This window comes from Camellia sinensis, chromosome 4 (assembly GCF_055761805.1).
Source record: "Camellia sinensis isolate YWXY chromosome 4, ASM5576180v1, whole genome shotgun sequence".
Lineage (NCBI taxonomy): Eukaryota > Viridiplantae > Streptophyta > Magnoliopsida > Ericales > Theaceae > Camellia > Camellia sinensis.
Genome location: NC_138964.1, coordinates 21284658 through 21302959, shown reverse-complemented (window position 1 = coordinate 21302959; position 18302 = coordinate 21284658). Strand labels below are relative to the sequence as shown.

The 18302-nt window shown below is 39.3% G+C and overlaps 1 pseudogene; it reads right to left on the bottom strand.

Annotated features, from left to right (window-relative positions):
• LOC145823630 (receptor kinase-like protein Xa21 pseudogene) overlaps positions 1–17357 on the bottom strand; it is a 68657-nt pseudogene extending 51300 nt beyond the window's left edge.
• Between the last annotated feature and the right edge of the window lie 945 nt (positions 17358–18302).

The following is an 18302-nucleotide window of genomic DNA, read 5'->3' as shown; positions in this document are numbered from 1 at the left end:
TGAAAAAAGTATGCGGAGGAAATTCATTTTATTAAACATAAGCTTCATGTGGATTGAAAATTAAAATTAAAATCGTATAACAGAGGAAATTCATTTTATTAAACATAAGCTTCATGTCAACTACTTTTTAGCTAAAATTAAAATCATATACTTCAATTCTTTTTAGCTTTTCACACTTTTTTGTTGGTTGGAGTCTCTTCCCCGTTATCTTGTCAACTACTCATGCTTAAACAACGATACAAATGAAGTTCAAGCACTATTTAATTAGCATTTTTGGAAGTATTTCTATTGTATGTTAACTAATTTCGCTTATATATATATATATTGAAAAACCAATGAAACAAATGATTTACTTGAGATGGGTATTTAATTCACCTAGAACAACGAGTATTAAACATTACCAAAAACGTGCCCCAACTTACAAATTGGGAGGTCCCACCACAAGTTATAGTTACTTCATGTAAATATCACTAAATATATATTGGAATAGTCAATCACAAGTTTTCAACATCTAAATGCAATGAAAATATAGTTCCAAAATACATTTGTTTAAATTGCTAACGAACTAAGCATTTTTATAAACATCTTAAATGCAATCAAAATTAAAATAACATAATTAGCCCTATAATTTTAATGCCAAAATTTCTCATAAAATATTTTGCAACAACTCAAGAACAAGTCATGGAAGCAACAAAATGGTTACAAAATACAATATTAATTAATGTAAAAATGGATTATTTCGTTAAGAATGTCAACCAAGATATATAAATAGCAAAATAGAACAAAATCCTTACCAAGCCTTGCTTCATTACAAATTTCAAATCAGTGTGAGCCAACAGACACTGGAATAGAAATTCAGATAGAGCAATAGAGATAGCAAATAGGGTAAAAATCAGAGAGTATAGTTTTGAAAGAGGGATGATTTCAAAAATATCCAAAGAGAGTAAAAAATGGGAAAGAAGAGAGTTTTAGAAGAGGATTTAGGGTTTCAAAATAATCAGAGGGAGGCATACCTTGTTGATTGCTCTTCAAAAAAAAAAAATCTTTTGTTTTCGTAGAAAACAAACGAAGGCTCACTGGGTTAGATTAGGGTTTTAAACTGAACAACCACTTAGAACCCGCAGTCAATTAAGCCAGACGAAGAGAGAAAAATGAGCGCAGTAGAGAGAGAAGAGAGCGAGAGGAGCAGGGGAAGAGATCACTCGAAGGAGGGAGTAGTAGAGGGAGAGGGAGAGGAAGAGACGAAAGAGTGAGAGTAGAGAGAGAGAGAATACGTTAGTATTGGAGATGGTCAATCGGTTGCTCCGATGTCTAATTTTTCAAAATTTAAAAATTTAATGGAATAATGCTTTATATATTAGTTAATGTACTAATTAATATATCAACAGATGATGTGACAAAATTTTAAATTTTTTGAATATTTATAATTTGTATAATAGGTGGGGTCAGTAATAATGGCATAACATTAATTAATACACTAGTATATTTATTAATTGGTGTACGTAGTACCACTGATTCAATGGTTAGGATGTTTTGTGTAATCCAATGGTCAATAATTGTCACTGCCTTTGTGTGTATGTGTCTCTTCTTTGAAATTGTAACTGTAACTTACTTGGCTACAGTTTTGTATTTTGATACAAGGTATAATGTATACCATATTTTTTGTTGTGCATTTTTTTGATGTTAATTTTTCTTTTGTTCTTTTTTTTTTTTTTTTTTTGTAAACATATACTTTTTCTCAAGTTGATGTCTTCATGCTTCGTCCCCTAAAAAAACTTGTTTGTTAGTCACATTTTTGGTTCTCTTTTTTCTTTTTTCTTTTTTCTTTTTCTTTTTTTTTTTTTTTGTCATATCTGCATTTGTTTATAAACCAGTAATCAAGTTTTTTGCAAGTGGGAAGAGGGGAAGTAGTAGGTGTTGCAGATGGCTTTTAGATTGTCCCCTTAACCAAGTTTTTGGTTGTTTTATTAAACTTAATTTACTCATATGATCCCGTCTTTCCCTTAGAAGTGCATATTAGTTGGGTTTTGGTTCACAAATTTTTCTTAAAGGTGGCAATTAGTTGGGTTTACAAATCAAGTTGTGAATTGGCTGATTCTTGGCTGATTCTTGGCTGATTCATTATTGAGCCATAAATTTGTTAAAAATATTTCATTTTTTTGGTTGTTTTGCTTGATTATCGAAATACATTGCTTTTTAATCAATATATATATTTTCTAATTTATTTTACTTCTTTTAATTTTTCTTGCATTTTTTTCATTCTCAAAAGTGGTGTATAGAAGAAGTAACCCAATATATAGCTTTCATTGCACTGTAAAGATGCGTTAGTTGTTTTGCTTATATTTTAGAACATCTTTTTTAACTATTTTTAAGCTCTGAAATTGCTTTATGTTTTTTTCATTATATTGGTTCAATTGCATTGATCAATTGAATGTTGGATAAATGCTAAAGACTAAGAAATTTAGCAGCTTACTATGGGATGTAATCTTCCAGGGATGTAAGAAAATTGGTTGCTTACCTTTTTTTTTTTTGCTCTAAATAGTTTGAATGCTCTCAATTGAATCTCATTAGATGTGAAGTTATAAAATATTTTGGATTGATTATGAAAAAATGTTGTGTTGATGTCCATTTTAAGTTTTATGTTTTTGTTATTTGAGCACCACCTTTGAATAATATTTTTTTTTAAGGGATACAGTAAATGATCATCTCTAAACAAATTGTCTTCATTGTTCAAAGTACTCTGGAGTGTTTTGAGAAGTTGGTTAAAAACTGACTTTTTGACTTTTTTGTTTTTTGGTGGATAAAAAATATGAGAGGTGATATAACCCAAAATGAGTTAAAAGCCAAAAGCTAATTTTTAACCAGCTTCCCAAATTCGTAACATTAACTATAAAATGTGTAATCTCACCATAAATTTATGTTATAAAATGTCCAAAATTTTGCGATTGATGTTGCAAAAATTTTTAGTTTAGTTACGAAATTTTTTGTTTTGCCAATTTGTGGCGAGATTATATATTTTGTCGTTGATGTTACGAAATTTTGTAGTAAGATACATACACATATAATATTGCAAGTGTATGTGTATGTGTATGTGCATGTGCATGTGATGCAAGGTAGAATAATGAGATGAAACTCAAATACGAAGATTAACTACAAATTTCATAAAAAAGATACTCTCTCTTGAACATCTATTATTTCTCTCAAAATAAGATGCTCTGCCCCAAGATTCACTACCAATATTTATAAGGAACAAGCCCCAATACAATAGGAGATAAGCTAAGGTAATACTCACTAATCAAGCCTAAATCAAAGATAATATGAAAATTACCAAAAATAGAAAGATTTGAGTTAATCTCAAATCTAGAAACTAGAATAAAAATTACATATTTTGGAAAAAAATCTAACCTCAAACAGATTTGTTTACACCAAGTAATTAACGAATCAATTATTTTCAAAAGCAGCGAAGTCGCGAAATTGAAGACCTAAATATTAGAATTTGACCGAAATCCATCGTACGCCATGGCAAATAGATGGATATTGATTGTGACGTCATTTTCAGTGTTTCTACTGAATTCTACGTCATTCGAAGCACGTACTAACTCACATCTACTAGTTCATTTTGCCTTTGCTATGTTTGTCCATGAGTTCTAGAAAACTTTATGGCTAAACACTCTGCATCAGCATGTCAAATACTTTGGATGTGAAGGAGTTGCTTTCTGATCTTGTTCAACTTGACAAGAACCTTTTTAATGTCACTCCTCTCCACAGGTATATCACTAGTGCACTCTAAACCCAACTCTAAGATAGCAAGAAGAATGCTTTGTGAGGTGACCATGTCACTGCCATTTTGCATCCTCAATAAACCACCATCCACTATTTCCATAATTTTGTTGGGAAGTGATGCGCTCACCCATTGCCTTAAATTGATCTTTGCAGAGAACATTTCATCTGTGGGTTTCTTTCTTGTGAATGTTTCCAAAAGCATCACACCATAGCTATATATGTCACGCCCTCAAAATAGACTCATTATAAATTTGTCACTGACACGCAATATTTAAAGTAAACAATTCATTATCTCATTCATCTGAGTATTTCTAAATAAAAGCATTACATGTAACATCAAATTAAATGCCCTACGGGCTTACATCTTTCCAAGCCAACGCTTGGACACAAAAATATGAGTTCTAACTCAAATACAAGTAAAGCCCTAGGCTTGAATGTTTACATGTACTATCAAATCAAAACAACTAACTGAAGATAGTCTTCAAAATCCAAAAGTCAAATCCTTCCAAGCTAAGTCCTTGGAGGTAGCTTATCACCTGAACCTGAAAATGATGTTCCCATAAAGGGTGAGCCACAGCCCAGTAGAAAAATACTAAACCAAATATAAGCATTGAATAAAGCTATAGCATTCAATAGATGGTTAACCGAGATAATCAATTGTATCATTATACAGTCTCATGACACTAATGTCTAAGACACATTTCACTTTCCATTATTATCAACATGGCTCAGAACCTGGCCAAACTTACAACAGTGAACTATATATCATATTCACATTACTTTCAATATCAACAAAACAAATGAGACTCAGGCTCATATCAAAACACTTCATACTTCCCGTTTGATACACATTGTAGTGCTGTATCAATAACATGTAAAAACACTTCAATATAATAAGCACACATAATAGTGATGCTAATGGAGTCCATCCCCTATATCCTCCCAAACAAAATCCAGTTTAGAGGTCCATCCCCTATCTTCCCCTAAACCGTGGAGTACATCCCCTATCTCCTCCCAAACAATATGCATATGCAATGCTCAATCAATACATGTAATTTCTGTATTAATTTAATAGTCTAAATTTATGACTTAAACAAATTGATTAGTTTCAATTTTCCCTAATCCACATGCAATGTCTACAACAAACACGACTATCCTCTACCGATAGCCTAAAACAGTTATTTCTAGACTGGAAATAAATATATCAACAATTCAATAGGCGTGTGATTTTAATTATCCAACTACACCATTTAATCAATGAATTCCTCAATTTCATGCATTTAACCAATTTCCCCAATTTCCTTAAATTAATTATACCAATTAATTTGTTAATACAACTAGGGTTTTTCCCAAAATTACCATAGTACTCCCAACATATCAGAGTACCAAAACTTAGAACAAAACTTATAGGATGGTGTAACGCCCTGAAAATAATAACAATAAACCCACCAGATAAGACATGCATTTACATTTAAACTAACCACATTCCTTTCATTCATTAGAATTCCGTTACATAAGTATTACATGTTAATCTCATAACAAATGCCCTACGGGCTTACAGCTTTCCAAGTTAACACTTGGTTACAACAAAGGGTTCTAACTCGTTTACACATTAAGCCCTTGGCTTGAAATTACATGTAATAAATCAAAGTAAAACGACAAAACTATGCCCGCCACAAGCCTCCCAGCTATGTCCTTGGAGGTGGCATGCTTCCTGCACCTGAAAATGATATTCCCATATAGGGTGAGCCACAGCCCAGTAGAAATACACTAAACCAACCATGGACAATGACTAAAACATTAGCAATTGATAGTTGGTCAACACTGATACAATCACATAAATTACATATTTATGTCAACGACTTACAAGTCCCAATTACTTTTCATTTTCCCTTTTTCAACAGATAAGCATGCTAGCTCTATCATCATTTCCACAGATATGTATAAAAACTATATCTCACATTCAGATAAGCATAAAAGCTATATCCACATTCTCAACAGATATGTATATCAACAATATCCACAGATAAGCATACAAGTTGTATCCACACTCTACAACAGATATGTATATCAACAATATCCACAGATAAGCATACAAGCTGTATCCACACTTCACTTCACAAAGATAAGCATATGAGCTCTATCTTCACTTCTCTAGACAAGCATATGAGCTCTGTCTACGGAGTACATCCCCTATCTCCTCCAAATACCTATCCGGTTTAGAGGTCCATCCCCTATCTTCCCCTAAACCGCGGAGTACATCCCCTATCTCCTCCTCTACACATAACGTATATAAACACATTGGTTCTATATACAATCACACAATACAAACAATTAATGTATTCTAGCAACTGTCAAGTTCCATAACACATTCCATTGATTAGTTTCAGTTTGCCTAATCAACATACATTGTCTACAACAATCACGACTATCCTCCACCGATAGCCCAAAGCAGTTATTTCTAAAACAGAAAATAAATGCACAAATGGATATTCAATCAACATTTCATTTCCTCATTTCTCACCAATTAATTATCCCAATTAATTAAACAATGTAATTAGGTCATTTTCCATAATTACTATTTCAACCCTTAGGTCCCATTTTCATCAATGATTTAACAATCATTCCATTTTTCTATGCCAAACATGCATCTAGGTTTATTATGAATGAAACCCCAACTTTTGGATAATTGCACAAAAGCCCCAAACTTTCACAAAATTACCAAACCAAGCCCAACATCTCAAAATACCAAAATTTAAAGACAAAACCCATAGAGAGGAGTAGGTTATCCCTACCTCAAATTCGGAGTCCCAAAGGAGAAGACGACAAAACCCAACGTGCTCCAAAACCCGTGATTTTCAGATTAAAATGAAGCCCTCGACGATCAACAACCTTTTTATAAAGGCCAAAGGTGAGTAAATCACTCCTACTAGATCAAAACCTAGAGAGAAGGTAGAGTCTAGAGTGAGAGGCTCAACAATGGTGATTTTGGAAAAGTAAGAGAGAGAAGAGAAAGTGAAAAAGTGATTTGGAAAGTCACAACTTCGGGACTTTAACCCAGGTCTTCCGCTCGAGCTTAAAACACCCCGCTCGAGCGGCCACTCACAGACTTCCGCTCGAGCGGCCAACCTCCCGCTCGAGCGCAGAATGCACTCGCCCAGCACTTTTGCAGAACCAGGCCTCCGCTCGAGCTCCCAACCCTACGCTCGAGCTCACAACACTGCACAACAAGATACTGGATGGATGTAATCTACGCTCGAGCGCCAACACCTCCGCTCGAGCGTACAGGCCAAGAATCTGGGCAACTAGTTTTGGTTTCTAAACTCAACCAACCTGTAACAAACCCGCTCAACACATCCTATAACTCAAATACAAAGTAAGAAAGGATGTAAACAAGATAATAAACAACTACCAACATCCACGGACACATGTCCGGATCACTATACAACAAGGGTAAACCCGGGATCGCTATAACCTCCCCCCCCTTAAAGAATTTCGTCCCCGAAATTAAGCACAAGTTTTCAAAACAAGTTTTTCTCCCTTTTAATCAATGTTACACTTGAACATTCAACAATTCGACCCATTACCGGTCATCCCATCCCTTTAACAAGAGACATATCACAATATGTAAACCACATATGTATTATCAACATGCATCAACATTATGCACTATCTTTCCAATTTCAACAATATATTCAACACATATAGTATCACATTCAACTTCCGTATGAGGCAAGTTCCAAAACATACTTCCAATAACCAAAACATTTTCAATGTTTCACAACTTAAGACATATATAAAAGCTCTTAAGTTCAACAAAATGTAAAATTTAAATACAAGATTACATATCAACAAACAAGTCCGGATATTTCTCACGGACTTCCAACTCACGTTCCCAAGTGGCTTCCTCCACTCCGTGATGTTTCCACAAGACTTTCACCAAAGGAATGGTCTTGCCACGCAGGACCTGATCCCGCCTATCCAAGACCCGAACCGGTCTCTCCTCATACGAGGCATCCTCATCTACCTCTAAATTAGTCCAATCCAACACATGTGATGGATCTGGTTCATACTTCCGAAGCATACTCACATGAAACACATCATGCACTCCGGACAACTGCGGCGGTAAGGCTAACCGATAAGCAACCTCACCTATCCTCTCAAGGATCTCAAAAGGACCAATAAACCGAGGGGACAACTTCCCACTCTTCCCAAACCTCATCAGACCTCGCCTAGGTGATATCTTCAGAAAGACATGATCACCTACCTCAAACGCCAAAGGCCTCCTCCTACGATCGGCATAACTCTTTTGTCGACTCTGGGCTGTAACAAGCCTCTTACGGATAAGCTCAACTTTCTCCGTCGTCTCCCTAACCAACTCCGGACCCAACAAAGGTGCATCACCCACCTCGGCCCAACACACTGGAGACCTACACGGTCGGCCATACAAGGCCTCAAACGGTGCCATACCGATGCTAGACTGAAAACTGTTGTTGTAGGCAAACTCTACCAATGGCAAGTGCCTCTCCCACGTCCCACTGAAATCCAGGACACAACCCCGAAGCATATCCTCGAGGATCTGAATAGTACACTCGGACTGCCCATCAGTCTGAGGATGATAGGCCGTACTAAAGGTCAACTTAGTGCCCAAGGCACTCTGCAAACTCTGCCACAACCTGGCAGTAAAACGAGGATCTCTATCTGAGACGATCGTCACTGGGACCCCGTGCAATCTCACTACGTCCCGAATATACAAGTCGGCAAGATGATCTACCGAATCTCTCACGCGCATAGGAATAAAGTGCGCCGACTTAGTCAACCGGTCTACAACCACCCAAATAGCATCACTACCCCGCTGAGTCCTCGGAAGACCTACAACGAAATCCATAGTGACATGCTCCCACTTCCACTCGGCAATAGGCAAGGGTTGCAACAAACCCGCTGGCCTCTGATGCTCGGCCTTCACTTGCTGGCAAGTAAGGCATTTCGATACGAAAACAGCCACATCTCTCTTCATACCCCGCCACCAAAACTGGCGACCCAAATCCAGATACATCTTAGTACCTCCCGGATGCACCGCAAGGCGCGAATGGTGAAACTCTCGGAGTACTTCCTCTCGGCAAGACTCCGGTACAAACAAACGGTCTCGGTATCTCACACTCAGGTCGGGATACACCGTCAAACCCTTCTCAACTTTCCCACTGGAGATCTTCTCTCGGAGGGATTCTACCTCAAGGTCACCTCTCTGTGCCTCTAACACTCTAATCAAAAGTGTAGGCTGCGCAACAACAGAAAACAAGGCCGCAGCCTCAACAGATTCGCCCAGTAGCAAATCAAACTCGCCAAGTGCCCCCAACATCTCCCATTCCCGGATGGCTATACAAGCTACATCACTAACGGTTTTCCTACTAAGGGCATCGGCCACAACATTGGCCTTTCCCGGATGATAATGTAACTCAAAATCATAATCCTCGATGAAGTCCATCCATCTCCTCTGCCTCAGATTCAAGTCTCTCTGTGTAAACAGATACTTCAAACTCTTATGATCCGAGAATACCTCGAACCTCTCACCATAAAGGTAGTGCCTCCAGATTTTCAAGGCAAAGATCACAGCGGCTAACTCTAGGTCATGTGTGGGGTAATTCTTCTCGTGTATTTTCAACTGACGTGAGCCATAAGCTACCACTTTTCCCTCTTGCATCAACACACAACCCAAACCCTCTCGTGAGGCATCACAATAAACCGCATAACCCAACCCTCTCTCCGGAATAATCAACACCGGAGCGGTGGTCAATCTAACTTTCAGCTCTTGGAACGACTTTTCACAAGTCTCACTCCACCCAAACTTGACTCCCTTCCGAGTCAGTCTAGTCAACGGTGACGCTAACCTGGAGAAATCTTTCACAAACCGACGGTAATACCCAGCCAATCCCAGAAAACTGCGGATCTCAAACACACTCTTAGGCTGTGCCCAATCTTGCACTGCCTCAACCTTGGATGTATCAACAGACACCCCTTCCCCGGATACCACGTGGCCTAAGAATTTGACTTCCCCCAGCCAGAACTCACACTTCCCAAACTTGGCATACAGCCTATGGGCTCTAAGTAACTCAAGCACCACTCTCAAGTGTTCCTCGTGCTCCTCCTTAGATGACGAATAGATAAGGATATCGTCCACAAAAACAACCACAAAGCGGTCTAAGAACTCCCGGAAAATCCGGTTCATCAAGTCCATAAAGACTGCCGGTGCATTGGTAAGCCCGAATGGCATCACCAAAAACTCATAATGGCCATACCGCGTACGGAATGCCGTCTTCGGAATATCTTCCTCCCTGACCCTCAACTGATGGTAACCCGATCTCAAGTCTATCTTAGAGAAACAACGGGAACCCTTCAACTGGTCAAACAAATCATCTATACGGGGCATAGGATACTTATTCTTAACCGTAGCCCGATTCAACTTCCGGTAGTCTATACACAATCTCAAGGCACCATCTTTCTTTTTAACAAAGAGGGCCGGTGCTCCCCACGGTGAAACACTAGGGCGAACAAAGCCCTTATCTAGCAATTCCTGGAGCTGAACTTTCAACTCAACCAACTCTGCTGGAGCAAAACGGTAAGGTGCCATAGAAATCGGCGCCGTACCAGGCACTAAATCAATAGAGAACTCTATCTCTCGGTGAGGTGGCAAACTAACAAGATCTTCGGGAAAGACATCCGAATACTCACAAACCACCCTCGGTAACACAACCAGGGTCTCACCACTCTCACCACTCTCAACGCTAGCCAGTAAACCACTAAGCTCACTTCGCCCTCGCGAATCAAACCCCGGTGGCAAAACACTACCAACCCGGTCTCCCAAGAAATGGAACCACTCCCCGCTCAAGGTACATAACGTGACCCTCTGGCGGTAGCAATCAATAACAGCCCGGTATGACGATAGCCAGTCCATACCCAAAATAACATCAAAACCCTTCATGGGCATGACAACAAACGGAAAAGGAAGCCTATAATCGGCGACCTCAATATCACATCCTCTAACACCCTGTTTCAGAATCAACTCACCACCCAAAGGCGATACCACACAAATAGGAGATGCTAACTGTGCTAACTCCAATTCCAAAACAGATGCAAATGCAGCAGATACAAAAGAATGAGATGCGCCCGTGTCTATCAACACATTAGCAACTGAGTTGCAAAACAGAAAAGTACCTCTCACTACTGATGGAGCCGGTACTAAATCCTGCGCGGTAACAGCATACACGCGCCCCGTAGGCCCCTGGTCTACCTGCTCACCTCTCGGGGCAAAAGACTGCTGCACAGACTGGGATGACGAAGCTCCCGGATTGGCCCTCGAGGCCTGCACAGACTGAGCTGGCTGAAAACCCTGCGTCTGCCTAGAACCAGACGCTCCCGAAGTGGCACTCAACTGTGGGCAAAACCTCTTCATGTGCCCAGGTTGTCCACACTGATAACAAATCAAGAGCTGCCCCCTGCCCAAACTCTGACTCGGCGGTCTAGCTGAAGAAGAAGCAGCTTTCTGACCCCCACCCTTCTGCGGGCAAACAGAAACCTTGTGACCCAGCTGGCCACACTTGTAACAAGTGAATTCTCCCTGACTGCCTCTCCCCGAGCCTACACTAGGCACTGGAAAGGTCGATCTAGAGACTGCACCCTGAGACTGCTGAGGGTTAGAACCCCTCTGCCTCCTGCCATCACTCTGACTATCCTGGCTCCTCTTGGAGCCTCTCTGACCCTCATCCTCCTCCTGCATCATAAGCTCCATATGAGCTGCAGCATCCACTAGGTGTCTATACTCTCGAATATAAGACCCACCAACTCTCAACTTGAGGCCCCGCCTCAACTTCCGCTCAAACTCATAGCAACGGCGTTCCTCAGACGCCACCAGTTCAGGTGCAAACCTAGACAGACTGGTAAAAGTAGCCTCAAACTCGGCCACTGACAAGCCCTGCTGATTAAGCCGGCTAAACTGATCCCTCAGCTTCTCCCTTGCTACTGCAGACAAAAACCTCTCCTGAAAAGCATTCACAAACGCCTCCCAAGTACCACCAACACGAGCTTTCTCGTACTTCCACCATTGACCCGCATCTCCCTTCAGTTGAAAGGATGCCAAGGTCACTTTCAGTGCTCCGTCCTCGATGCCAAGCATCTCAAACGTCTTCGTTGTCTGTTCGAGCCATTCATCTGCCTTAAGCGGCTCTTTAGGATCCCCGATAAACTCGTCCGGATTACACCGGAAGAACTCCCTCTTCAAGAAGGAAGGCCCTGTCTCAGCTGCCTGATTCCCAGCTCTAAGAATACCCAAAGCTCCTGCTATCTCTCTGGCCAAGGCACCCATAGCCTGCTGACCTACTGGCTCAGCCACATTGGCCTGCCCAACTCCCTCCTGCACTGCCGGAATCTCACCCTGTAACGGTACTTCCTGCCTCGCAGGTCTACCACGCCTAGCACCTCTTCCTCGTCCTGACATCCTAATAAAGGCAACACAGAACGTTAGCACATTCATAAATGTGCCGAAACTAAACACTCACGTCCTAGTGCATGGAGAACTGTAATTCACTCCACATAAGCACATAAACACATAAGCACTTACGAACTTCATTTCCGGATAATGATAGTCCCGAGACGTTACTAGAGTTCCGGTTAGAAACAGCATTGATCAAGTGCTTTTCCAACAAGACTCCCAGAAACTCAAGGATCCAATCAACATCCTAGAAATTAAATCCCATACCCACATAGTCACATAAGCATGTTATCAATTGAGCACATAGCATATGATACTACATCTAAGTCTCTATCAAGCGAGACAAACCCATTGTGATCCTAATCACTTCCCACGTACCCAAAGTATTCGAACCCGGTACGCTCTGATACCAAGTTGTAACGCCCTGAAAATAATAACAATAAACCCACCAGATAAGACATGCATTTACATTTAAACTAACCACATTCCTTTCATTCATTAGAATTCCGTTACATAAGTATTACATGTTAATCTCATAACAAATGCCCTACGGGCTTACAGCTTTCCAAGTTAACACTTGGTTACAACAAAGGGTTCTAACTCGTTTACACATTAAGCCCTTGGCTTGAAATTACATGTAATAAATCAAAGTAAAACGACAAAACTATGCCCGCCACAAGCCTCCCAGCTATGTCCTTGGAGGTGGCATGCTTCCTGCACCTGAAAATGATATTCCCATATAGGGTGAGCCACAGCCCAGTAGAAATACACTAAACCAACCATGGACAATGACTAAAACATTAGCAATTGATAGTTGGTCAACACTGATACAATCACATAAATTACATATTTATGTCAACGACTTACAAGTCCCAATTACTTTTCATTTTCCCTTTTTCAACAGATAAGCATGCTAGCTCTATCATCATTTCCACAGATATGTATAAAAACTATATCTCACATTCAGATAAGCATAAAAGCTATATCCACATTCTCAACAGATATGTATATCAACAATATCCACAGATAAGCATACAAGCTGTATCCACACTCTACAACAGATATGTATATCAACAATATCCACAGATAAGCATACAAGCTGTATCCACACTTCACTTCACAAAGATAAGCATATGAGCTCTATCTTCACTTCTCTAGACAAGCATATGAGCTCTGTCTACGGAGTACATCCCCTATCTCCTCCAAATACCTATCCGGTTTAGAGGTCCATCCCCTATCTTCCCCTAAACCGCGGAGTACATCCCCTATCTCCTCCTCTACACATAACGTATATAAACACATTGGTTCTATATACAATCACACAATACAAACAATTAATGTATTCTAGCAACTGTCAAGTTCCATAACACATTCCATTGATTAGTTTCAGTTTGCCTAATCAACATACATTGTCTACAACAATCACGACTATCCTCCACCGATAGCCCAAAGCAGTTATTTCTAAAACAGAAAATAAATGCACAAATGGATATTCAATCAACATTTCATTTCCTCATTTCTCACCAATTAATTATCCCAATTAATTAAACAATGTAATTAGGTCATTTTCCATAATTACTATTTCAACCCTTAGGTCCCATTTTCATCAATGATTTAACAATCATTCCATTTTTCTATGCCAAACATGCATCTAGGTTTATTATGAATGAAACCCCAACTTTTGGATAATTGCACAAAAGCCCCAAACTTTCACAAAATTACCAAACCAAGCCCAACATCTCAAAATACCAAAATTTAAAGACAAAACCCATAGAGAGGAGTAGGTTATCCCTACCTCAAATTCGGAGTCCCAAAGGAGAAGACGACAAAACCCAACGTGCTCCAAAACCCGTGATTTTCAGATTAAAATGAAGCCCTCGACGATCAACAACCTTTTTATAAAGGCCAAAGGTGAGTAAATCACTCCTACTAGATCAAAACCTAGAGAGAAGGTAGAGTCTAGAGTGAGAGGCTCAACAATGGTGATTTTGGAAAAGTAAGAGAGAGAAGAGAAAGTGAAAAAGTGATTTGGAAAGTCACAACTTCGGGACTTTAACCCAGGTCTTCCGCTCGAGCTTAAAACACCCCGCTCGAGCGGCCACTCACAGACTTCCGCTCGAGCGGCCAACCTCCCGCTCGAGCGCAGAATGCACTCGCCCAGCACTTTTGCAGAACCAGGCCTCCGCTCGAGCTCCCAACCCTACGCTCGAGCTCACAACACTGCACAACAAGATACTGGATGGATGTAATCTACGCTCGAGCGCCAACACCTCCGCTCGAGCGTACAGGCCAAGAATCTGGGCAACTAGTTTTGGTTTCTAAACTCAACCAACCTGTAACAAACCCGCTCAACACATCCTATAACTCAAATACAAAGTAAGAAAGGATGTAAACAAGATAATAAACAACTACCAACATCCACGGACACATGTCCGGATCACTATACAACAAGGGTAAACCCGGGATCGCTATAGATGGAGTAGGAAATCCCTACCTCGAAGAAAATAACCCAAATGGAGAAGACGGAGATGAAGACCCAAATTCCAAAGTGCTCCAAACCACCAAGCGTTCAGATTAAATGGAAGCCCTTGACTCACTTTATCTTTTTAATAAAGGACTAAGGTTAGATACTCACCCTAGGTAGATCAATTCTTAGAGAGAAGACAGGTTTAGAGAGAGAGAGAGAGAGAGAGACTCTCAAGGGGCGGTTTTTAAAAGTTAAGAAAGAAAAGTAGGTCAAAAAGTGACCCAAAAAGTGAAATCTCGGACAGATGTAGTCGACTCCCCGCTCGAGCGTCCAAACTCCCGCTCGAGCATCGAATACGCACTCCCAGTACTTTTGCAGAACCAGGTCCCCGCTCGAGCGACCAACTCCCCGCTCGAGCGGCACTCACACATTTACGCTCGAGCGTCCATTCCCACACTCGAGCGTCCAACACTGCACAGAAAATACTGGATGGGTGATAATCCCGCTCGAGCACCAAAACTCCAGCTCGAGCGGACAAGTAACAAAAGAAACCCAGCTCGAGCGTCAAACTCCCGCTTGAGCGGACAGGTCAAAATCTGGGCAACTAGTTTTGGCATCTAAACTCAACCGACCTGTAACAAACCTGCCCACCACATCCTATAACTCAAATACAAAGAGATTAAAGGACGACAACAACCAATATATAATGACAGGATCCACGGACCCTAAGTCCGGATACAATAATCTAGAGGGAAAAGACCGGGGTCGCTATAATATATATCACCATTTGTTGAGACTCGTCCTTCAGAGCCATACTCTGTGTAAAATATAAAAATTGTTATATATCACTGATCTTTATTACCATTTTATATTGCCATCTATATGGATACTTATAATTGACTTCCTTGTTTGAAGATGATTATGAAAAAATTAATGAAAACAACTAATATCTTGTCAAGTATCCTGGTCATATAAAACGGTGAAAAAAATAGATGATATATAGCATTTTAAGGCGGTAGTTCAATTAGGCAAAGAAAAATGTTAGGGCTCCCAAAAGTTTTATCCAACTTTCTACCAAATGTCTCACATAGGTGTGGAACCCACACCATGTGAGTCCCACACCCATGTCAGACATTTGGTAAAATGTTTGATAAAATTTTTAGGGTCTCTAGCATTACTCTTAGGCAAAATATTTTATTCCAAAATGGGTTAAAATAATGGATAACTTACATACCTATGATCCATAAAATATGCATTTTGTGTCACTTTAATATACCAAATTTGAATTTTTGTCAATAAAGTTTTTTAAATTTGAGTCAAACTACTCCAATTTCACCCAACGGTCTAAACATTAACAAAATAATAATATAAATTCATCTATGGTACCAATAGTATGTGTGTCATATCACTTGAGTTTCTATAGTTTTAAATTTATCAAATTTATCCAATAGCATTGTAAGTTTATGCTTTGTCTTCTTAAATAGTGTTTAGTGACCAAAGCAACAAAACTGAAAACTTTTGGAAAATAAGTGACATGAAACAAACTTCAAGGATTATAATTGTAGTTATTACTATTTTAATGATTTAAACAATCCCTTTGAAATTAAACCAATTTGTATCAAATTGAAAATTTTAGGAATAAAATTGACAAAATTAAAACTTGGGCGACGAAAATAACATGACAGAACATATATTTAGGAACTTAGTTTATTTTATTCTAAAATGATTCATTGACCCGTATTTTCTTCTTTTTTTCTTTTTGGCTAGATAATCCTTTAACGTAGTAATCTAATTAATCTAGTAATTAGTGTCAATATTAGGCATGTGGTTCAAAATTTGAAGTTGCATTGAAAAGCCGGAACCTATCTCAACTTGACATTGTGTTCTTGATGAAAGCAATATATTGACACTTAAGAAAAGCCATCTACTGTATTTCTTTGGCGAACTTAAAACATAAAATTCACATTCAAGACATGCATGCCAAACAAATTAATAATAAATACATAGAAAATTGATTTGTAACAAGTCCGTCAAATGAGAAATATAAATTAAATAAAGGTAATTAAAACATTTACCTGGAGCAATATAGCCGATGGTACCTAAAGTCCTAGTTTGTAATGCAATCTTGTTTTCAGTTAAAATTTTTGCAATGCCGAAGTCAGCAACATGTGTAACCATGTCTTCATCTAGAAGGACATTGCTCGGCTTCAAATCACAATGAACCACAGGCTCTAATTGACCATAATGGAGATATTCCAGAGCTAATGCTACATCAATCATGATGTCAATGCTTTGAAGGAGATTAAGGCAGGAGTTATGAGAATATAACCACATTTCAAGGCTTCCATTAGACATATAATGCAAAACCAATGCTCTTAACTCGGGATTAGAGCAAGTCGTTATAACTCCAACGAGATTTCTATGTCGAGTTGTTCGCAACACTTTACATTCTACATCAAAACTTCTGAAAGCTCCTTCAAGTTGCAAATTTAAAACCTTAACAGCGACAATTGTCCCATTTGAAAGTGCACCTTTGTATACCGAGCCATAGCTTCCTTCTCCAAGCAAGTTGGCTTCGCAGAAGTCATCTGTGGCTCGTCGAAGCTCTAGATATGAAATCATTCAGTGCTCTGTTGTTGCATATAAATCTATCAGATTTTGACTTTGGACATTGTTTCCATGATTTCTTTTCACAATATACACACCAATTGAAAAGATTAGCATCAATGCAATGACGGGAAGAATGTATCGAAGATTAATTTTAATCATTGAGTTCTTGGAACTATTGCTTGCACATGGTGGCACTTTCAAAATAGGATTCCCACAAAGTGCTTCATTCTCCATGAAAGACTGTGATGTGAGGTTCATGAACGGCCCTTCATTTGGAATCTCCCCAGCCAACTTATTGCAAGAGAAATTCATGTATTGGATATGTGAAAGTGCCTCAAGAGACTTAGGTATCTGTCCAGATAGATTGTTGTGTGAAAGATCCAAGTAATCCAATGTTATCAAATTGCCCATTGTGTTGGGAATGGGTCCCGAGAATGAATTCTTATACAGGTTCAAAGAAGTTAGGCTTTGAAATGACCCAATAACTCTCGGAATGCTTCCTGAGATTTGATTCCAAGATAAATCCATGATTTCCAACACTTTCGATGGTCTTATGTTTGGATCTAGGCTTCCACCTAATGAATTGAACGAAAGATTCAAGTCCCTTAAAGTTTCAAGGTTCCATAAAGTCGACGGTATGAAGGTCAATTTATTATCAGCAAGCTTCATCACCTGCAAACCTCTAAGATTTTCAATGCATCTTGGGATCGATCTAGATAACTTATTGTCCTCTGCATAAACTTCCCCTAAGTTGCTCAAAAGGAAAATCTCATTTGGAATTGATCCATGAAAGTTGTTACCACCAAGATACAACCTTTGCAAGCTTTTAATTTCTCCAAGAGTTGAGGGGATGTTTCCATTCAGATTACTGCCAGCCAATGCAAGTACATTCAAATTCCTCAAAGAACCAATCTCTTTAGGAATTGTACCAATTAGTGGATTTTGAGAAACATAAAG